General features: G+C 44.7%; 1 protein-coding gene across 5 annotated transcripts in view; it reads right to left on the bottom strand.

The window, feature by feature from the left end:
• ARHGAP32 (Rho GTPase activating protein 32) overlaps positions 1–24,420 on the bottom strand; it is a 694,843-nt gene that overhangs the window by 156,574 nt on the left and 513,849 nt on the right. The gene's annotated exons all lie outside the window — the stretch shown is intronic.

The following is a 24,420-nucleotide window of genomic DNA, read 5'->3' as shown; positions in this document are numbered from 1 at the left end:
TATATATTTATATATGGTGGGTGAGGGGCTCAACAAATTATATGGATAGAAGAGACAAACTGCTGAGGTAAGCAGGATGCTACTTCTGTTATTTCTGTCCAGACTGATTCTGTCCTCTGGCACCCTCTCTGAAGCCAAGGGCTGCCCCCACGCTATCACACTGCTGAAAGAGAGGATAGTGCAGTTTATGGGCTGCAGTGGATTGCAAAATCCGAGGCAATATGATTGCACCAAAGATTAGGTCTTGTTAGATGAATCTGATCAATTTATTTGGGTGACCAGAGAGTTGGATCAGGGTATAACATTAGGTGTCAGCATTAGCTGTTTGATCAGGGGACTGCATTGGATTTGAGGCCTTGTACAACTGAGCTCCCTTGTTATGAGCTCTAAAGTGGGTTATAAAATGGTTCAAAGAGTGGTGACAAAGGGTAATAGTAAATAAAAGGGCATTACTACTAATATGCCATAGGGAACAGGCCTTGGACCCATTCTTTTCAACATTTTTGCACGTAATATTGCGGAAGGACTATGGGGAAAATATCAAAATCTGCAACAGGATAGAACCCTGGAAGGTGCAGAAAATGAACTAGTGAAGCTTGAGGAATACTCTAGAGTCTGGCAGCTCAGATTTAATGCTAAAAGAGCCATGCTTTTGGAATCCAAATACCCAAGGGAGTGATACAATATAGAGGATACAATTCTTCTATGCACAAAACAAGAGAGGGATCTGGGAGTGATTGTATCTGATAATCTTAAGATGGCCAAGCAGATGGATAAGGCAATGGCAAATGCCAGGAAGATGCTTGGTTGCAGAGGGAGAGGAATGGCCAGTAGAAAAAAAGGAGGTGAAATTGGCTCCTGGTGAGACCTTATTTGGAAAACTGTATACAGTTCTGAAGACCACACTTTCAAAAGAATATGAACTGGATGGAATGTGAACAGATGGTGGCCCAAAACAGTCAGGGTTCTTTATTATAAATCATATGGGGACTAGAGGAAATGTGGGATGGGGAGATATGAGAGTTATTTAAATACCTCCAAGGTTTCGATGCACAGGGGGAGAGTCTCTTTCACCAGAGAACAAGGGGGGTCATGGGATGACTACGAAAGGGAGTATTCTAAGGAAATAATTCTTTACAGAAAGGATTCATGGAACAAGCCTCCTAATGGAGGCTGGGGAGATGAGGACAGTGCTTGAATTCAAGAAAACATGGGACAAGCTCAGGGAATCTCTGCGGGAGTGGTAGGGACTGCAGAGATGAGTAGCTGGTGTGGATGGGCAGACTGTACATACCATATGGATTTTTTGCCATCATGTTTCTATGTTTAGATTTCACCACTACCAGTTAAAGGGATTCATTACTCAGAGCTGTAAAAATGTGGAACATTTTGCCAGTAGTGGTCATAGCTGTAGCACAAAACAAAAAACCTATATGACTTCAGAAGGCGGCTTTTGGATGGTAATGATAACTATGTGTATGATGGAATTAGCCTCTAAAAAAATTTCTGACCACCATACTTAGAATTAAGAAGGATTATTATTATTTTTTTTTTTTTTTTTTACTGTGACATATCGGTTTTTCTTCTCCCCACTTTAGGCACTTGGAAGGGGTTGAACTTGATGGACCTTTGGATCTTTTTCCTGTTTGTGCAAGAAAGTAGTATATTATTAAATGTATCTGAATGCTTAAATATAAAATTAACTGCTCAAAACCTCCAGACAATAACATTTCATTGACAATGTATATGTCTTCAGAAACAAAAATAAGAAAGCCACCATGGGATTTCTAGCACTTATTATAATTATTATTCTGGCTTGCTTTACCAGCATTACTTGCTAGTACCAAGCCATTTGCTACAAGCTAGAGGTGTGCAGATCATGTACAGCAAGTCCTCAGTTCTACGTCACCCAACTTGTAATGTTCCGAAGTTACGTCTCTGATGATTCTGCACCCTGCTCCGGACCTCTGACATGTATCCTGGCATCTGCTGCTGAGTTGGAACTGACACCAGCAGGTACAAACCCGTCCTCTGCCACCGAATGTGCAGGAGGTGCCGGTAGCAGATGTCAGTAGGATTCCCAGCCTTAGGAAACACGAGGTGCTAGCAGCCTGAGGTGAGAGCGAAGCCTCTACTGCCTGCCTCCCACATCATTTAGCCTAAATGGGGAGAAGAGGAGTGTGGGGCAATTCTGGCTGTCTGAAAACAGCTTGCTCCTAGAGGCAAGATGGGCAGGAGAATTTTCTATGAACATTGTTTTAAATATTTTTATGTATGATGTGTATGCTCTATTTTATTTTATTTTATACTGATGGATTTTATTGTACTTGTTTTCTGTGTAAGCCGATATGATGTTTTTCGAATACTGGTATAGAAAACTAAAAAAATAAATAAAAAGAAAGGTGTAAAAGGTAGAAGGGAACAAGCCCCCGGATATATTTACGGGGCCGGCAGGAGGATACTAAGGAGGGGTGGGGCATTAGAAGAGTGTGCTTGTGGGAAAAATAGAGAAGCAGCAGAGCTCGGCAAAGGTTGGAGGGGACAAAGAGAAGAGTCAGGGAGATCAGCAACCAATCAGGAAGGAGGTAAAACAAGAAAATTAAGGGCCACAGAATTCATCTGTTTTTTTCTTGAAGGAAAGAAATTGTCTAAGCCTCTGTCTATGTCCTGTGAAATTTCCAATTTTTGTAAGGTATAAATGAGGTCAAATGGCATAGGATTCAATCCGCTAAGCATAACATTGTTTCCAATGGGAAAATTAGTGTCCACTTAAGTCATTTCGACTTAAGACATGGTTTTCAAAACCCAATAGTGAGTTAAGTACGCCAATCAAATATCACACACTCCATTTATAATGGCTGTCAAGTTTTACAGTTTGCTTGGACACCACGCTTTCATAGAAATAGTTTTAAAAATCCCTCCTCTGCAAAAAAAAAAAAAAAAGGCTATTTGCTTTGGGGTAGATTTTCAAAGGGTTTCGCACATAGGCTTTGAGCGTAAACCCAGAAAACCTACCCCAACACCCCCCGCGCGCGCCGAGCCTATCTTGCATAGGCTGTCGACGCGCGCAAAGCCCCGGGATGCGCATATGTCCCGGGGCTTTCCTGGGGGGAGGGGGGGGCATGTCGCGGCCGGCACATCATCGGGTGCGTTCTGGGGGCATGGCCGCGGCGACCGGACCATGGTGCGCCGGCGGCCGGCCTGGTGCGTGCAAGTTACGCCTACCTCGGGCAGGCATAACTTGTGCAACAAAGGTAGGGGGGGTGGGGGTGGAAGGAAAGTTCCCTCCGAAATCGGAGCGGCCTCGGAGGGAACGGAGGCAGGCTGTGCGGCTCGGCGCGCGCAGGCTGCCGATTTTGGGCAGCCTTGCGCGCACCGACCCCGGATTTTAACGGCTACGTGTGTATCTATTGAAATCCAGTGTACTTTGTTTTGCGCCTGGTGCGCGAACAAAAGTACACGCGCGCATAGTTTTATAAAATCTGCCCCTTTGTATCTAAGGAAAACCCTTGTGCATGATTCAGTTCTTGCAAGTCTTCTTCCTCTGGTGATTTCAAGGAGAGAAACTGGAAAGCTGACACTTGGTACATGGCCCACAATCGAAGTTAAGGCATTCTTCTTGTTCATGTTATCAGCAAGGTCCTCTGGGGTAAGCTGATATGGGTGTCCTAACAAGGCAGACAGATTTGTGGGGAGGACAGAAGGCTTCATGGTTTGTCTCTTCATTTGCGCCTAAATCAGGGGAATTAGAGCTGGAAAGGCTGATCTCTTGACACTTAGGCATGGTCTTCTTTGCAATTCCCTTTCTCAGTGCAATTTGAAATCTTTTTATTGTGCAGTACTGACAGGACTACTAAAGAAAGCCAAAATGCCCAAACTTCACTACTGACCATAACTAGACAATGCATTACTACAATGGACAAAAAAAGGGGCAAAGCAGGGCTTTAAAACCATTTGCATTCACTGGACAGAGTGCAGGGTGCGCATTAATTAAGACAGTTCTTGCTTTTTCAATTTTTTTTAAGACCTTGATTTGTATCCTGCTTAAGCAAGAGCAGGATGCACACTTGTCCTATTTTTCAGTCTAGCTGGACATGAAAAAAGAAATTTGACTAAATTCCATACATGATGCACATTAGCAGAGCTAGGATTTTATAAAAGGGGGAGTGCATAATGGGTGGTGCAGCATTCAGAATTGAAAGCAACTCTGCATGTATCATTTTGTATTTTACTATTAATCTTTGTAAATGTATAATTGGAAGCCGCTCAGGACATCTGTTAATGTGGCAAATTTTTAAAATAAATAAATACGCCCACTTCTCCCCCTCACTCTTGGCCTCTCTTTTTCTTCTCCCCCCCCCCCACCTCTCTTTTTTCCTTTTTATCAGTTCTTTTCAGGCTCTTCTCCATCTCTAACCACCCCCATTTCTTCCCCCACAAGTTCTTCTTAATGTCCCCTTTGACTCCCTTTAAATTAATCTCCTCCTTTCTTCAAGGTTCTTTTCTAGCTTTTCCTTCCCCACTTGCTCCTCTCCATCTTTCTTCTCCCACCCCCCCCCCCCCTCAGGCTGCCTCTCTATGTCTTTATTGCTCCCAACTTTCTCCATCTCACCCTATCTTACATTTTGTTTGTCTCTTTCTCAAGGTCTTGAGGGAACTGTTGTTAACCAACCTCAATGATGAGTAAATCAATAGAATTGCTGCCTCAGGTACAAACTTAGGGCCTCTGACACAGTTCAATGAGCTGGAGTCAAGGAGCACCCCCTTCAGGAGCAGTACAGGACTGCAGGGCAGGGCTGGAGCTGGTCTTCTGCCTAATCTCTTCCCCCGTAGGTTGAGCCCTTAGGTTTGGGAGCCGGTAGGACTTGTCTTCAGCTGAACATCATGGTACTGACACAGAGTGGGAACAATACAGGCTGGAAGCTGAGGTCAGGCACAGGCTGGGGACTGGGTGCAGGTGCAGGCTAAGAGCAGGATACAGATACTGGTGGGGAGGTGGATCCAAGTACTGGCTGGCAGCTGGACCTAGATATTGGCTGGGAAAGGAACAAGGCTGGAGTGGAGAGCAAGGCCAGGACCAGAGGCAAGGGTAAGGCCTGGGAAAGCATAAAAGGGACTGGATGGAACAGGCAAGACAAGGATAGGACTGGATGAGAACAGTCAAGGACAGGACTAGACCAGGACTTGGCAAGACAGGCAAACAGGAAAACAAGAAGCCCAAACAGGGCAAGGACCCTAGTAAGGCCGGAGGCCACAAGGCAGGATAGATCGGCCCAAAAAGTCATAGAGCAAAGTAGAGGAGCTTAAAAGGCCCCAGAGCAAAAGAAGAAGCCAAGAAATGTTACAGAGCCTGGTGAGAGGCCAAGAGAGGCCGCAAAGCAAGGTAAGAGCCCACAATGGGACACAAGGCAAGGCAGAAGGACCAGGTAGGCCGCAAAGCAAAGGCAGAATAGCAAGGTAAGAGTGGCCAGGTCAGAGAACTGAGATGACTCGAAGAGGCACTGAACAGGCTGAGTTAACTAGGGTTGGGGCATCAGGTGATCAGGGGGAGTGGTGATTTGCACAGCCGGGGTCGGGGCTCGCTGAGGACCCCTGGTGGAAGGGAGGCTGTGCAGCAGGTGAAACTGTAATAGCCTCATTTACTAAGCATTTGTCCCATAGAAACAGAATGGGAGAAAAACCTTGGTAAATCAGGCCCTTTGATAGGGAAATGACTAAAGTATCTGAATGTAATCCACTTTGAAGTACCTGAAAAGTGAAATATAAATTCAATAAATAAATAAAAAAAAGAGAATGGTGCATATTCTGAAATTCAATAGATTGTAGGGTCTGAGAGAGCAGAGCTTTACCAGAGGAAGGTCTTGTCAGAAGAATCAAATCAATTTCTTTGACTGGCAAACCAAAGAGTTAGATCAGGGGAGAGCACTAAATATATTGCACTTGAATTTCAGTAAAGCCTCTGACATAGGTGACTGATAAACTGAGCACAGCAGGTTTGGGCCCTAAAGTGATTGTTTGGCGATAAAGGATAATGACGTTTACTCTACGTAAAGGGAAGTTTCCAGTGCTGTGCCGCAGGGACTGGTCCTTGTTCTGATTCTGTTCAACAATTAAGTGATATACTGCTAAAGGATTATTGGAAAAGGTTTGCCAATTTTGTGGATGATACCAAAATCCGCAAAAGGGTAGACATTCTGGAAGGTATGGAAAACATGAGGAGGGATCTTGTGAAGATTAAGTAATGGTCTATAATCTGGCAGCTAAGGCTTGATGCTAAACATATGCAGGATTCTGCATTTGGATTGCAAAAATCAAAGGGAGTAAATACAGTATAAGCATTGAAGTTCTTCTGTACACAACAAGAGAGGAATCTCGGGGTGATCATATCTGATGGCGAGATTGCCAAAGATGTAGATAAAGTAACAGGAAAAGCTAGAAGGATGCTTATGCACAGGAAGAGGAATAGCTAGCAGGAAAGAAGAGGTGATAATGCCTCGGTATAAAGCCTTTGGTGAGACTTCATCTGGAGTACTGTGCACAATTACGGAGACCGCACCTTTAAAAGGATACAAATAAAGTCAGTCCAGGGGGCTGAAATGGTCAAGAGTCTTCATAATAAACCAAATGGAGACAGACAAAGATCTAAACATATCTCTCTCTTATATATATATATATATACTGGAGATATGATAGAGACATTTAAATACCCATAAGGAATAAATGCACAGGAGGCAGGTTTCTTTCAACAGAAAGGAAGCTCTAAAAAAACGGGTCATGGGATGAGGGTGAAAAGGGCTGGACTCAGGAGTAATCTAAGGAAAATTTTATTTGCAGAAAGGATGGTGGACACATGTAACTGGGTCCCTGTGAAAGAGTGAGGACGAGGACATCATCAAAATTCAAGAGAACATGGGATCAAGCCCAGAGGATCTGTGCCCGAGAGGAAAGAAGGGCCTATAAAGCTGAATAGGGGATGTGGGAGGGCAGACTGAGTGGGCCATATGGTCTAATCGACTGTCATGTTCTCGGTTTCTGTCTCTCGTTTCCTTCCTCAGATTCCTCTCAGATTCTTGGGGCACAGTACTATGGGCAAAATAATGTCAGGTCAGGAGGGAACAGATATGGTAAGCATAGGCTTCCTTTCCTCTCGGCTGCTCTTTCCACACATAATGCAAGTTTCCTTTGTAATCAGAAAGCATAGGAGAGGGACGAGGAACAACCTCAGGAGATGGGAATGTGTGCTCACTGTGTTCTCATGCTTCTGGCCTGCTGTCACTGACACTGATCTGACTTTTAGGGAGCAGGAGAGGTGGAGGGAAATCAGTTTTGGGGGGGGGGGGTTTAAACACATGGCAATGCCTGGCTTATACCAAGGGGCTGTCCTGTGTTCTAAGAACTTGCTATTGGAGATGCTTCCATTTTCAAAGGAAAAAAAAAATTCAAGCTAGTCTATTTAAAATCGTGCCATGTATCACGATGCATTTAGCACACTACACTTAAATGCACAGTCAAGGCTGTAAATGCCATCTCCAGGTTTTTGGAGTGGTTTCATGTGTGATAACACCCTCAATAACATTCATAACCTTGTAGCTATCTATATTTTACATTGAAATGTCTGCATGCACGGCTGAATCAAAGTATAAGGAACGTTAGGTAACTAGGGAGGCAGAGTCAGCCCTGTCTGTGCCCCATCACTAGATCTAGCGACATGCTGTCCGAGAGCCCAGTGTTTGCTCACGGTCCCCAGGGTGCTTGAGCTTCCTGGTCACAAATTCTCCCTGCAGCCTTTGTGTTTGGGCAGGAAATCCACACCTCAGGAGGAGCGAGGTACCACTGAGATAGAGGGTGCAAGCTGGCTCACAAACCTGTACTCGGACAGTGCCCCACTGTTGCCAAAAGCCAGGCTGGGGATAAAGTTTGATCTGCTTAAAGGTGGCAGAAAGCCTTGAGCTAGCCTTGCTCTCATCTGTTTCAGGACTCCGGTTGTTTATACAAGAACGTCTGGCAGAAGGGTTCTGTTATCAGCAAGGCGCGGCCCTGGGAGGCTTCAGATTGTCTGGGGCAAAGACTGGGAATCATCCAAGGTTTGTCTCAAATATACCTGCCCTGTTATAAAAAGGTAGCAGGAAACTCCTGATTAACTTTGGGAAATGAATATATGGTTCTGGGGACTGCTCTAATGCTAAGGGGGAGTAAAGTAAAGTTGCATCGAATTTAATTTGTTCTGCACCTCCGGTGGGAAGCCTTGAACCAAACAATTCATTCAGTTTTCCCAGCTTTCCAAACTTTCTGTCTGCAGCAGCAGAGGAAACTGAATCTGATTATTAGTCAGCAACAATCAGCTGCGTAAAGGTGGCTAGCAAAAGTACTTACCTATTTCCTTCTGTGTTTGTTTCTGCTCTTCCTCCCCACCCCTCGCAGATAACCTCCCGTTATTGACCAGGCAACAAACTCATAATCGCCACGCCTGGATAGGATGATCAGCGTATCCCCCTGGTGGCGTGGATCAGTACTTGCTCCCCCCCTTTCTCCTCTACCCCCTCTCCCCCGCTGCATTCACGGACTCGAGAGCTCCTGATTTTCTTGGTGAAACCAGAACTTCATGTCCACAGATGCAGTACATAGGTGCTGCTCCGTGTGATCGTCTTTAGGCCTTTTGTGGGAACCCAAGCCGTACCAGTCTGCTAGTACTGCCTTTTCTCGTGGGATGCAAACCTGTCAACTGCTTTAGCATTTCCCCAAGATGGAAATCTAACCCTGGATTCCCAAGATGTAATAGATACATTTTGGTTTAAACAGCACTCCAAATGGTTGTCCTGCAACACTGTGCATGGTAGTTTGAGCAGCACCACTTCCGCTTCCAAGCACACACATCTGATTTATGGCACACGCCTGGATTTAGGCATAGGCAACTGCCTCCAGCACCAAGTTCTTACAGGTGCTAGTGCGCCGCTGGTACTGCCATGCATAAATCAAAGCGGCCGCCATTTTTCTCCTCTAGTGGTGCTGGCTCCAAGTCAGCAGCAGTCACTCAAGTTTTAAAAACTTCAGTGTGGGGCTTCCTGCAGACCTTGTGCATTGATGGACCCTGTGGTGCCCCGCACCTTACATGGATTTCCATGGAGCCAGGAAGTGCATGCGGGAGAAGGGGGGGGGGGGGGGGGAGCAGGGTGCCACAGGGCCAGACAACCCTGCCAGGGCTGCAGGAGGCCCCACACTGAAATTTCTTACTCTTCAGTCGCTGATCAGGAACTGGCACTGCTGGAGGAGAGAGGTGGCACTTTGATTTGGAGGTGATGGGGGTGACATCCCAAGAGGAGGATTTGGGCAGGAGGGCTCATTCCCTTTTTGTCTCATGTCCACACTCCACTACAGGAGGATACCCTCCCCCTCCCCCCCTCCATCACCACCACCCACTACCACCAATGCAGGCCGCCTTAATTCAGCCCTGGGTAGATAACACTTCTAAAACTGTGGCGTTCCCTGCATAATCTCACAGAGCATACAACAAAAAAAAAGAATGAATTAAAGAAAAACGTACAAGGGGGGAAGTAGCTCCAGGAGGCTGGACGATTTCCATGAGCAAGGGAAACTGGCAAAGTATGATTAAAAAGAAAAAGGAAAAGATAAAACAAGCATTAGATACCAGTTAAAAGACGACCTGCTGACATCAGTACTCTGAAAAAATGCATAAGATAAAATGTACTGCAACAATAAGCAAATATTTAAATGACAGCAAGAACAGGAGACCAATAAAGAGAGTCCTCCACTGCAATTATAAAGTGTAACAAGCAGGGGCTGATCCACTATCACACACAACCCCTTTTATTGTGCATTACAATTAGAGAAGCCCCAGAAATGCAGCAGCATTTAATTCTATTTCTCTTTTATGTTTAATTGCAGATAAGGCTGCTGTATTTAAGGTTAATACATTACACTGGAAGGTGCTAAAAAAGACAGAGTGTTTCAGGATGAAGAACGGTTTTTGAATGTATGCAGAATGAAAACTGTAAATATCTCGCCCATTGTTCCTTCTCCTACATTTTATATTTAACTAGTTATTTAAAACAAACAAAAAAATTATACTATGATGAGAAAATACTATAAAGCATGGAGGCATTCCCATTCAAGCCATCTCAGAACCTTTTTACAAGAATTTGACCAACAGTAAATTTTAGTTCCTCCCCTCCCAAATTATTATTATTATTATTTTTTTTAAAGTAGCCAAGCAACTGTGGACAAGATTTAAGGATCAGACAACTGGGCAACAAAACAAAACACAGAAAGTCTGCAAGTCTGTCCAGTTGTGAAACCTTGGGTTGAGAGGACGAGTCTGGGCTGTAAAATATATGTAATGTCTGGATTTCTAAGCCTGAAGTCCCAGCACGGCTCCCCTCCCATTTAACCCTTCTGCAGCTGTACCCATTCAGCACGGCTCCCCTCCCATTTAACCCTTCTGCAGCTGTACCCATTCAGTGTGCCTGAAACGAATAAGGTCGTAGCGCCCCTCTAACATGGGGCAGAGTGCTTTCTACCAAAGTGTCTGTGAATGGAGACAGGTACACGTATACAAGAATTCTAATGCAGCCCCACCCGGGTGTGCCTTTCTTGCACGGGCGGGGCCATAAAAGTATTTGTAAACTCTTGTGGGCAGGAACCCTGACTAGCTATTTTGTGTGTCCCTTCTCCCAGGGTAGGGATCCTTTGGCTTGGGGGGGGGGGAAGGGTTTCTTTCGGGTCCCAGTGCAGGGGTGGCCGACATCAGTCTGGGTATTCCCTGGGTCACCTCTCTTCTTGTGTGCTGTGCGCCAAATAAATACACTGGATTAGTGTCCAAACTTTTACTGAATGAAATAGTTGCAAATGGCACAATAAATATGTTTCCAGCACCAGACTCTCTTCGCTTTATTACAGTATTTACCTCTATCTGTGCAGGAATCTTTCAATCGATAAGGGATCCTAACACCTCATGGATTAGTCGAGGAGGTCGTCCCGGTGGGCAGGGTAACCTTCAATCTGGGTCAGGAAAACCCCTTCCACAGTGGCCAAAAATCCTGTCCTTGCACAGAGAGTAAACTTTCTCTCTTCCCAGGGGCTGAAGATTCCTGATTGGCGTCTTCTAGAATCTTTACTGTTCTGTTACTCAAGGTTAGCAGGTTCTTCCACTTATTTAGAATTATTTCAGTCTCTGACTCTCCTTTGGATCTCTTGTGGGAGGGATGCCTGGAAACAGGTTCTCTTGCCCTGCTCCACTGAAGATAGGAAGGGGTAGCCAAACAGTCTTTCTCCTCTTAATACTCTTTTCCCTTAACTAAGGATAACACCACAGTTATCTCTTGCAGTGGGTCACCTCTGAATCCAGGAAAAACCCAGGTGTCAAGCAAGGCTCCTAACAAGAAAAGGTCAAAATCCCAAACTAACCCAGAGGGAGTAGAATGACAGGATCACCCTCCCAACCCTGGTTAGGATTTTCAGGCTGGGTTAAGCCTGTTCCCAAAAATATAAGAAAAGGTAAGCGCCTACCACCGCCTAACTCTCCAAAAATCTTTCAAGACTCCAGATTCTCGGGAGAGAGCTCTTATAAAGCTTCCTAGGGGTACATCTATACCCAGGCCTCTCAAATGGAGGGACTGGAATTTAAATGGGTCCTCCCCCCATCACTAATCTATTCTAGCTAGTCTTTCCGGGCATACTGGTAACCGAAGAATGGCTTTCGGTTACACTAAAATCCCTCCAGAACTTACTCGCCATAAATTGAATGCTTTTGCCATGCACTCCAGCCTTTCATGCTCCTCCTGCCACCCCTCCCCAACAATTTGTGTTGATGAGTAGGCAGCAGGTGAATGTATTTCTTTTCTGATCAATGCACACCCTCCTCTTGCACACCCTGGGTCTGCCCTCTCACACTTCTCCTGCATATCATCCCCCATCCCTTCCCCTCCAAACCCCATTATCCCTACCCAAGGGCAATTTGCTTTCTCCTCCTCCAATATACCCTGCAGCTTATTCTGATCCCTCTCTCTCTTCACCCCCCCTTCCCCCACCATCTCACTTTTCCCAAGTTTGAATGTTGGCTGACAACACAAACTATCCCCTACTAGGTGTAGTCCTCTCTCCTCCTCCTATCATTCCTTGAAGCTTTCTCATTCTCTTAACATAAGAACTTGCCATAGTGGGTCCATTAAGCCCAGCATCCAATCCAGGCTACAAGTACCTTTCAATCAACCAGCTGCCTCATTCTCCTTCCAGTTCCAGATGAGGATGAAGATATCTCCTACCACACTCGCCCATCCAGCATGCACCTAACTCTGGACTCCAATTGGCGCCAAAGCCATCAATTCCTTCTCTCAAGCCTTAAATGGACAAAGACATTGCCACCTAACACTTTCTGGAAACAAGGATGCCAACTCAACCTTTTAGGAGCCAGGCAAAAAAAATTCTTTATAGCTTTTTTAAAAATGTCATTTAGTCCTTTTTTCAAAAAACTTTTTGTTTTGTCTATTTTGTTTTCCCACTTTTAAATTCCGCTTTTTTGGGCATTTGAATGAAGATTATATTCAGGTACTGTAGGTATTTCCTTGTCCCCCAGAGGGATCACAATCTAAGTACCCGATTCACTAAGGGTTTTTCCCATAGATAAAATGGGAGAAAAGCTTTAATGAATTTGGCCCTAAATTTGTACCTGAGGCAATGGAAGGTGAAGTGACTTGCCCATGGTCACAAGGAATGGCAACAAGATTTGAAACCTGGTTCACAGCCCGCTACTCTAATCACTATGCTATTCCTCCCCCCCCAACAGCCTTTCATTCTGCTTTCTTTCCAGTGTCTCCAAGCGTTTCTCTTTGGTGGCCAGCAGTAGGGAGCAAACCCAGCAGCTACAGCTCCTCTCCAGCTGCTGTCCTGCCTGGCTCCTCTCCTTCCTGGGCTCCAAGAGCAGCTGCTCATCCTCAGGCCTGGCTCCTCTCCTATCTGGACCCTAGGAGAGGCTTCTCCAGCCTGGCGCCAGCTCCTTTCCTCTCCTGGCCTCCAACAGCAGTTTCTAATATCCAGTTCTCCTCCCCTCCCAAACTCAGTTCCAGATGCCAAATTTTGGGGAACTAAGTAACCTGGTGCATGGAATTTTTCCAGACTTTCTAGGTTATAGAAAATTTCTAGAAATAATAATATTAAGACAAAGACGGCACCAGCTTTAGTTTGGGTCGCACAAGGTATGAAAACACAAGAGATTTGCAGGAAGAATATCACATTCTAGTAAGCACACATCCTCAATTCACAGTTTTAATTCTTTTAGACTGTCAATACAATTCTGAAAAAGATAAAAAATCAACTATGGTGCAATGAGCTGGATATTTTCTGTGTTCATTTTCCATACCTTCTTCATCAACAGGAATACAATGTCCTTTGAATGCCAGTTAAATCACACTGACAAATACCTCTACTATATAGCTCAACAGTGTAACTGGTCATTTACTGTAACACCTGAATGGGGCTGCATTTGCAGTGTTTATTTCTGGATGACATGATTGTAATCCTTGAACCCCAAGACACAAGCATTTAAATATCAAGTCAATGCCCCGCTCTAAGGATTCCAGAATTTTCTAATAACTATTTGTAGTATGTTGGTAAATACACCAACCAGTTTGCACAGTAGAGCCAAATACAGGTGTCTACATTCCAACAGCATTCTGGGAAATGGAATACCAGTAAGCAAAGGGACCCACTTTTCTTCTGAATGTGGCCAAGGCTGGAAAGTAAAATTATAAACTGAGTCTTCAACCATCCATACTCAGACTACAGTTAGCAGGACACATCAAGCCCACACACTCCAGGACAAAGTTTGGTATGAGGGACTACTGAACCTACATGAAGGACACGATGCAGCATGCTGATTGAGAACAGCACAGCAAAGAGCGGCCATGCACAAGAGGCTATGCAAACACCACTAACAGCTGCAGGTCACATCCGAGATCAGGACAGCAGAGGATGTACAAATAATTGGAATATGCAATATTCATAATTTAAAACAGACAAAGCAAACAAGCACATTTAAGACTGTTCAGTGCATGCACATTTCAAAAAAGATGAACTAGCCATGATACCCTGACTAGATAGCTCGAATATAAAGTACCTTCCATAGAGTGTGCGATGGGATCAGAGTAAGAATGTAATTTTTTTTTGTTTTGAAAGATTTTTTAAGTTACAGATTCATTTCCATCAAGGCTAAGGAGGAGGTAAGTGTGGATAGGAAGGGAAGGTGTGGGATAAGAAGTCTTGGTGAAATGGGGTGAGAGATGGAGAATTCTGTGCTCTTAGTGAAAACAACTCCCTCTCACAGTTTTCACCTTGCACCAGGACTCGCTGATCTGTCACACTAGCATCCTGCTCAGGAAGATCAGCGCACAGACCCACACTGATAGGGAAAGGAAGACAAACGTGCACGGGAAAAGAAGGGAAGGAAGGCAGAGGAGTATGAAAGGGAAGGGCAGGGGCTCTGTCTCCACAGTGCGTTTAGTATTGCTGCCATCCTGTGCCGTCTGGTGAGATTGCTTGGCTGGCATTTCCTACAGGGTACAAGCTCTCTCCATCTTGACCGGTTGTTGTTTGAATGTTTCAGAACTTTCTACCGGATCTGTTCCTGTTACGTTCTCTCTCCCTCTCTTTACTCTTCCTATTGGCCCCTGAACCCGAGGCATGCTGGGGACTGTTTGCTGCCTGGAGGGACTTTCAGCTGCCAAAAAGGGTCTTGGCAAGCTTCTCCTGTTCCTGTTCACTGGTATCTATAGCTTCAAGTACAGCTGCAGTTCATCTCCTCCTTTACAAGTCAGAGTGAGTGTTGAAATGTTTCATCATTTTAATAAGTATTGTTTGTTATTCAAGAACTGAATCTACTGGTATCTGAAGCTAGGGGAAAAAAAAAAAGTTTTAACTGACTGCCTAGGCACTCGAGCTGGAGACTGAGGGCTTAGGGCATGTCAGAATAAATGGCAACTTGTCATATCTGACCTAGAAGTCTCTGAATTTAAGGACCCAAGCTCTAGGTATTCTCTGGATCTTTGAATCCAGGAAGAGCCACAGGCAAGTACCACTGCAGGGGAGTGTGCCTAAGACTGCTGCTGTGGGAGGAAGCCGCCAGCACACCTGCTCATATAAGGGGAAAAATTAGGGAGGTGAGCAAGAGTGTGGAGAGGAAAGAAAAGAGGGAATGGACAGATGGTAGCTGGAAGAGTGAGGAGGAAAAATGTCAGTGAGAGGAAGATAACAGGGAATTTTATTCAGTATTTTCTGCTAGTGCCAAAAAATGGTCAAATAGTCACTGATGCATCATTCCTACGGTTAAAGCTGAAAGAAAGAGGAATAAACAGACACTGTCAGTGGCTCCGGCCTGCAGGACAGACACGCTGTCAGCTACACAGTGACTTCTGGCACTATCACCCTTACCGGGAAATGTGGAATGAATTTCCCTCCCTTCTCCCCTCCCCCACCACCTTGAAGTTCAACGTGATAAAAGCGTCAAAGACCCTGGGCCCGATATTCAAAGCACTTTCAGCGCTATTTAGCCAGATAAGCACCTACGTTTAGTGGCTGCCACTTAGCCATAGAAGTCCCTTATACTTATAGACAGTAAATCCAACCAGAACATTAAATGGGGAAAAGTACAGTAGTGAAGTATAATATTAACTGGGCAGGCTAAACAGTACAGCCCTTTTCCCAACTTGTTAACACTGAGTGCTGGATGCTGGCTCTTGCAAAACATCTGTCATTCTCAGGAGAGCACACAGGGTTTTGATGTGTTTTTATTTTCCTTCACCTTGGCTGCGGTGGCTTGCGGTCTCTGCAGGGTTGAGAAACCATTTTTGGCAAGTCCAAAACACATCACAGATCCAGATGCAGCTCGGTCCACACTGTGAGGCTCCAACACACGATAAGCTCATGGGGGGCAGGAACCTGGTTTATAGTAGCTTGCTACACATATATTCAGTGGCTTCGTTGTGCCGCTGAATATACACCATATCTTAGCTGGTAAACTTACTTACTAAGGCTAACTTACTTACAAGGCCAGCTTTGAATATCTACCCACCTGTACGGTGAAGCAGCATCATTCCTCATGGCACCAGTCAAGGAAAGGTAAATGAGGGAGGGTGAGCATGCCCTATCCATACTCTCAACATGGCCTCAGAAGGCACTGAGTGCTAATCACTGTTACAGATAGCAAAACGAAAGATCCGCTGTGCCCAAACCCCACAAATCAGCCACCCAGAAAATACAGCTGTTCTCAAACATTTACATCATGGGTCTTTCTTTTCTGAGTTGTTCTTCATGCTTTGCTTGCGGCCCAGGTCAATGCCCAAAGGAGCAATCTAATTAATTTATGGTTACATTAAAAAAAGGGGAAATTCACTTTTTACAAACCTGTTCCAGTGTAATTAAGAACTAACAAGACATGGGACAGGAAAGTCTGAGGCTTCCATCTGCTTTCCATCCGAATCCTTAATACTGCCAAAATGAGAAGCAATTACTTACAATCATCAATGCCAAGGAGCTGGCCTTTGATTCCCAGGTACACATTGTTCCTCTTCCTGTATTCACAATGTTCCTCTTCTAGGAACAAATGTTTGAAGCTCACAAAACCATCCACAAACAAGAATTCAGCACATCCACCACAAAAAAACAATCTGCCGTGCACATTCGACCTGAGAAGGCTGGAAAACTCAGCTTGCTGTAAGCCACGAATGGCTTATTGCACTTACATAGTACTTTGAGATCACATGAGACCGTGAGCTGCTCCCACCCAGAACAAACTGCAAAAGCTAGAGCGCTGGCCTCTTGAGAGTTCTGCACAGTAAGCAATCCGACAACACCAAACTCACGGGATTGTATTAAAATTATGTGGAATTATAATGCAGGCATAGGAATCCGATGATCTAGTTGACTTCTCAAGGTCATTTCCAGTCCCATCTTTCAACGATTCTGTAGCAGAGCTGGGCAAACGTTTTGGGACCAAGCGTCCACACTGATGGCACATGTCATTTACCCTTTGCCATGTCCATCAAGAGAAAAAGACGACGTACATGTAACATGACATTAGTTCCACCAGCCCGCAAAATTGATGTTGCTGATGCAAGTCAGCTCACTCATGCAACCGCAGACCACAAGGAAGACACCTGTGAGACAGATGTGGCCCATGGGCCACAGTTTGCCCACCCCTAATTCACTAAGTGACCAAAAAAAAGTTTTGCTTTTCCTTTTGCCCATTATAACCAAGATGTGTTTCCCTTAAGTTTGAAAACTCTGACCATTCGCTCAAGTGATTTTGCATTAAATTATTTTGTTTTAGCCCTGGGAGCTAAAGAGTTTTTCACAAAAATAGGAAAAAATAAAATCAAAATTATTATTCACAAAATAATATACTTTTCACATGTCCTTATTCCCAAAGACTTTTAAAGGCTGTTATAAGGTCAGTGCTGAACCAGCCCAGTTTAAATTTGAATTATAAACTCCAGACATTGAAAGGGGAAAAATCCTTCACCAAAATCCATACTTGCAAGTAGCTAAACTTTCTTGGAACTCATGCATATTTTCTTCCATTAATGGCCTGGCTGCTTTATTGCTTATGCATGAGGATCTGATGGCATACAGCACACTCCAAAAGTTTGGATTATTGCAGTAGCTTAACAATGTCCCTGGGATGGCCCCTCTAATAACGATTACAGAATATGCACAATTCTCAGTACATTTATATAATTTCAGGATTTGAGTTACAAACACATTCATGGTTTGGCCCTTACTTTTCTTTATGAGACCAACTTTCAAACTGAGGGCAGAAATACAAAATCAGACTTTGTGCTAATTTTCAAAGGGAAAAAGCTCCCTGTACCTGTTTTACTTGGTTTCCCTAACTAAAAGGAGCATACTAACTTACTGGGCAGGTTCTGTGCTTAAATAAGAGTGAGCAGTTTGGGATGTGTTCCTCCATGTGGGAACATGCAAATGGTGTGTTCCAGCTATTAATCGGGCAAAGCACCAGCTTCCTCATGGATTTTAGTTTTGATTTTGTAGGAGTAGGACTTCTCTGTCTCCTGTCTTTTTTTCCTTCTTATTTATTGGAAAGGATTAAAGAAGTTCACATTTAGGGGCCATCTTCCCTTTGACTCATCAACCTGCCTTTAAAGATTTGTTGGACACTTTATAGTGATCATAAGCACAAAGCAAAAAGCAACAATGAAGTGGTTCAGTAAAAAGAAAACAAATGTCCTCAAATGGCGTATGCATAATACTTATACACATAGAGTACATGACTGTAATCGACTGAAGTGTCACGAAAAGCGGAACCTAAATACATAAAGAAAGAAAGAAAGTCTACACCCAAATTCAACAGAAAATCTGTGGTGACACTTGCAGATGATCCTCAGTCAACTTGAAGCTCTTCAGCTAAGAAGAATGGGCAAAAATGATACTATCCCACTGTGCAAAGTTGGTAGCCACTTATCCTAAGAACATAAGAACATGCCATACTGGGTCAGACCAAGGGTCCATCAAGCCCAGCATCCTGTTTCCAACAGTGGCCAATCCGGGCCATAAGAACCTGGCAAGTACCCAAAAACTAAGTCTATTCCATGTAACCATTGCTAATGGCAGTGGCTATTCTCTAACTGAACTTAATAGCAGGTAATGGACTTCTCCTCCAAGAACTTATCCAATCCGTTTTTAAACACAGCTATACTAACTGCACGAACCACATTCTCTGGCAACAAATTCCAGAGTTTAATTGTGCGTTGAGTAAAAAAGAACTTTCTCCGATTAGTTTTAAATGTGCCCCATGCTAACTTCATGGAGTGTCCCCTAGTATTTCTACTATCCGAAAGAGTAAATAACTGATTCACATCTACCCGTTCTAGACCTCTCATGATTTTAAACACCTCTATCATATCCCCCCTCAGTCGTCTCTTCTCCAAGCTGAAAAGTCCTAACCTCTTTAGTCTTTCCTCATAGGGGAGTTGTTCCATTCTCCTTATCATTTTGGTAGCCCTTCTCTGTACCTTCTCCATCGCAATTATATCTTTTTTGAGATGCGGCGACCAGATTTGTACACAGTATTCAAGGTGCGGTCTCACCATGGAGCGATACAGAGGCATGACTGGTGGCTCTTACTGCTACAAAAGTGCTTCCACCAAATATTAAATCAAGGAGTGTGAAGGCCTATGCAATCAAGACTTTGTACTTTTTTATTCTTAACTACTTTCGGAATATTTCTACAATTACTCTTTCATGATGAAAACATACAGCATGTTGTGTGAATTAGAGAAACAATCTCCTACTTTAATGCATTTTAGTTTGTTATTTCTTAGACAATAGAATGTGAAAAATGAACAAAGGTGTGAAGACACTTAAAAGGCAATATAGTCAAGATGCTCTCATGTTAATTCTCTCCTGTCCACTGTTAAAAACCCACCTCTTGAGGCTTGCTTATCTAGATCAGGGTGGGCCATGACAGACTTTTTTCAGCCACCTTTTCATTGCAATTTGCCCCATTGTAACCGGCCCACTGGCACCTTGCAACAAGGTCATCAACAATGGCCTGACTTTGTGGGCATTTGTTGATGATGTTGACCTAGGTGTCGGTGCCAGCAATGACAGCCCCCTCAGGCATAGCAGCTTTAGGAAAGCAGCAGGAAGAGGAGGAGTGTTGCATCCCCACTGGATTTGACTGTGTAGCCAGCAAGGCAGGAAGAAAAGGACCCCTCCCTCCTGGACACCTTGATCAGCCATACGATGAAGCAGCAGTGTCCCCACTGCTATCGCTGCTGTCTCTTGTCCCTCCTGTGCAGAAATTCTGATTTTTATTATTATTAATTTTTTTTTTTTTACCGCCACAGTCCAGCCGATTTCAGGGGAGTTCCAGAGCTCCTCTCACACACTGCCTCTCTCCCCCTCCTCATGGCCTTCTGGCACAACTCTAATCCTCCTGGTCTACATATAGTCCCATCCCCCGTCTGATGTACTTTCTACCTTCAGTTCGGATGTAAACCGGTATGATGTAACCACTAATACCGGCATAGAAAAGAATTAAATAAATAAATAAACCGCTGCTGAGAGCCCCAAGCTCCTGCGGCACCATATCCATCCAGTTATCAGCCGCGCACAGCAACTCCACGCAGCCATCTCTCCCAGGGCCTAAAATATTTGGGGAAAAAACCCCTCATGGCCATATTTCCTGATCCCAAGCCAGCACCAGACCCCTTAAAACTCAGGCCGTGCACCCAGGCCCTCCAGATGCCCTCCCATCACCAGGGCAATCACGGCTCATAGCAGCATCATGCTGCTACCTTTCTCTGGCCTTCTCTATTTAATTTATTTTTTTAACCTTGTGGCCATATCCGCATGGACTCTCCAGGTCCAAATTGGCATACCACAGGTCTCACCACGGCTGCAGAGCCCACCACAGGCCAGGGACCCCCACAGAGATGAGCCTCTCACAGCACTGGGACATGTAAATAATATTTTATTTTACTTTATTTACATGTATATGGGTGAGTAAGAGAGAGCATTGTGTATGTGTGTATGGATAAATGAGAGAAAGCATTATGTGTGTGTGTGTGTGTATGGGTGGATAAGAGGGTATTGTGTGTGTATGCATGGGTGAGAGGGTATTGTGTGTGTATGCATGGGTGAGAGAGCATGTGTGTGTGTATATGCATGGGTGAGAGGGTATTGTGTGTGTATGCATGGGTGAGAGAGCATGTGTGTGTGTATGCATGGGTGAGAGGGTATTGTGTGTGTATGCATGGGTGAGAGAGCATGTGTGTGTATGCATGGGTGAGAGGGTATTGTGTGTGTATGCATGGGTGAGAGAGCATGTGTGTGTATGCATGGGTGAGAGGGTATTGTGTGTGTATGCATGGGTGAGAGAGCATGTGAGTGTGTATGGATGGTGAGAGAGCGTGTGAGTGTGTATGGATGGTGAGAGAGCATTGTGTATATGCGTGGATAAGAGCATGTGTATGTGTGTGGGTGATAGAAAAAGAGCACCCATGTGGGCACCAATCCCCCTTCCTTTCTGTCTGCTAATTATTCTTCTTATTGGTATGGTTGCTACTTTGGTCCTTGCTGTGTGGTATACTTGCCATTGTAACTGCCTGCTCATGGCCTCCTCCCCCGCTCATGGATTCTAAGTGGGGACCTGGCTCCTGGTTCTAATAAGCACCAGTAATGTGGCCCTGTTTAAAAAAAAAGTTTGCCCATTCCTTAACGCATGTGGGACCAGGCATTTAGCCTGGTCCACCTTAAATTCTACAGAGAAAGAGAGCTTTGTGGCAAGACCCTGCTGGGTGGGGGATAAGAGTGTAAGCCCAGCTGAGTTCAGGCGGCCCAGTGTGTCTCCAGGAGTAGGAGCTCCTGATCCTCTCTGAGTTGTGAGTATACTGCAAAGGTAGGCAATCTATTATGATGTTGACTGGATATTTATGTTAATAAAAGTTGAAGTTGCATGAGAAAAGGCTGGAGTCAGTGTGGTTCCTGCACCAGCCACAAGATTTTGCTCAGTCATTCTCACAGGTATGGGAATCTGGTGAACTAGATGTCTTCGTGAGGTTACTTCCAGTCCCATCTTTCAATGTTTCTATAGTAGAGCTGGGCAAACGTTTTGGCCTAAGGGCCACAGTGATGGCACATGCCATTTAACCTTTGGCATGTCCATCGAGAAAAAAGGAAGACTTACATGTAACATGACATAAGTTCCACCAGTCTGCAAAAGTGATGTTGCTGATGCAAGTCAGGGATTTATGCAAGGCACAGAGAAAGAACAAGTCTCCAGGGAAGACTGTGAAAGAAAGTTTGTTGTGTATATGGCCTGCCAAGAAGTTTGGAGGCCAAGCAGTACTCTTAGATGTGTGCACAAAAGCATAGAAGTAAAGCAGAAAAGAAAAAAAGTTTGTGTAACCCTGCCTAAGGAAGGGGGCTGGGACAGAAGGAATATGCTGTTAGGGCTGCAGAGCACTGAAACCAAAGCTTGCTGGCTCAAAGAAGAGCACACAAGGAAAAAAAAGTGGAATTACCTTTAAAACAGAGAATGGTCTGTGGGGCCTAGAGGGAAGTCAGCTTTAGGTTTACAGCAGGCAAAGGAGGCAAGCTCCACCTGGAGTTAGGGCTGATACTCCATGAAGGTAATGCTGGAAAAGCAGGAAGGTTTTTTTTTCTTTTTTACCTTTATACAGAAGAAAAAGAGAGAAATAACGGTACAGAGAAGCTGTGGATTTGAGAGGCCATGGTCCCTAGAGAAACAAACTACCAATCAGGTCGATACTGTAAGACCGCGGGAGAGCGGATGAACGCCCGCTCTCCCGGCGCCCGCACCGGCCCCTCGCCGGTGCGGGCGATTCAGTATTTAAATGAGGTGACGCGGGAAAAACGGGGAAAAGGAGGCGCTAGGGACACTAGCGCGTCCCTAGCGCCTCCTTTTTGTCAGGAGCGGCGGCTGTCAGCGGGTTTGACAGCCGACGCTCAATTTTGCTGGCGTCGGTTCTCGAGCCCGCTGACAGCCATGGGCTCGGAAACCGGACGCCGGCAAAATTGAGCGTCCGGTTTTCGGCCCAACAGCCGCGGGCCGAATTCAAATTTTTTTTTTTTTTACTTTTTTTTTTACTTTTGGGGACCTCCGACTTAATATCGCCATGATATTAAGTCGGAGGGTGCACAGAAAAGCAGTTTTTACTGCTTTTCTGTGCACTTTCCTGGCGCCGGAAGAAATTAGCGCCGACCCAAAGGTCGGCGCTAATTTCTTAGAGTAAAATGTGCGGCTTGGCTGCACATTTTACTTACTGAATCGCGCGCGCATACCTAATAGGGCCGTCAACATGCATTTGCATGTTGAGGGCCCTATTAGGTGCCGCGGGTGGGCCGCATGTTTTCCTCCCCTTACTGAATAAGGGGTAAGGGAAAACACGCGTCCAGAGCAGGCTGACAGTGCGCTCCGACGGAGCACACTTTACTGTATCGACCTGAAAGTGTTTGTTCAGGGCGAGGCCTCCAGCATTAAGCTCTGGCTCTGCATTAAGCACCATAATAAAGCAGAGTAGAAAGATGACGAGGTAGCGTGCAAGCTTCGATTCAGAGCCTTCTGGAAGGACAAAGGCACTTACAGGAGAATTTCAGAAAGAACCAGCTTTCCTGTACTAAGGGTAAAAAAAAACTGGAAGCAGTTTACTCTCATAGCCTCCTGTGCAGAGGTGAGCTTACACTGCCTGGAATTGGGGGAAGTGCAGCAACCCTGTGAGCCACCTGATTCAGGTTGTACTCTCCACGAACACAAAGACTGGGTCAGTCTCTCTCACCCAACCTGCTCTCCCGACACGTATCAAGGACGCTCTCTCCATGGACGTATTTAGATGGAGTTTGATAAGAGAGCTGAAAGCTCGGAAAGTCTCTCCTACCAAATTTCAATTAGATCCATCCAGAAACACCTCCCTGGTAACTATGAATGGATGGACAGCGGCAGACAGCCACAGTGACAGCCATAAATGTGTTTGATTGATGAAATGTACCTAAAAAACAGCTTACTGCCGTAACTAATGCTGGCTTTTACAGCTCTGGTACATACAGCCCCCCATCATGCTTGATGACTATTTCTTGGGTGGGAGAAGAACATTTTTTACAAGTACCTGCCCTGCATATAAATAGGCCCGCTGCAAGACACCGTAGCCACAGGAGTATCACGTCCTGAAATATTCTGTAGTCACAGGCGTACGAAGTCCTGAAATCTAATAGTTACACATTTTTTCATTCATGACAAGCAACCCTTTCCCACGTGGCAGAAAATAAGTTATGTGTGGGTGACAGCAGCAGGATCGAAAGGCCACTGGAACTGAGAAAGCATGAGATCATGCAAGGGCGAGTGACTGAAAATGTTTTAAAAATCCTCCCTACTGATAAAGAAAAATCTCTTTGCCCAATGATGCCGTTAGGCCCAGTTTATACTCTTAGAAGCAATGCATTTCTCTCACACAGATGGAAGATATGTGCCAGAAAAAACACCAAAGTGATTAATTCACATGCCAAGTCCTCCTGAATATGAAATGGGTCCTTGTTCTTTAACGTCTCACTTCTGTATTCAGGAGACTTAAAGTCCAGCTGTGTTTTTCCTACCTATGACATCAGATGAAGAGATTGTCTCATATCATAGCAAGGAGCAAATAGTTTAATACGCAAAAGCCAGTTCCTAAATTTAGGTGGCCTGTCAGCTGAAAACTAATGCCCCTAAGTTCAGCTGAAATTCAGCTCCTGACTTAGGTGTCTCAAATTCTCTCTCAGTTTTGTTTTTTTTTTAATATTAGTCTCCACGAATCTAAGCAAATATCAGTTTGAAGTTTATCCATACAGACCCATACAGGCACACTAAAGATCATACTTATTCAAAGTGCCATCACA

This window comes from Rhinatrema bivittatum, chromosome 12 (assembly GCF_901001135.1).
Source record: "Rhinatrema bivittatum chromosome 12, aRhiBiv1.1, whole genome shotgun sequence".
NCBI classification, from domain to species: Eukaryota; Metazoa; Chordata; class Amphibia; order Gymnophiona; family Rhinatrematidae; genus Rhinatrema; species Rhinatrema bivittatum.
Note: the sequence above shows the minus strand (reverse complement) of the source record. Positions and strands in the feature narration are given on the sequence as shown.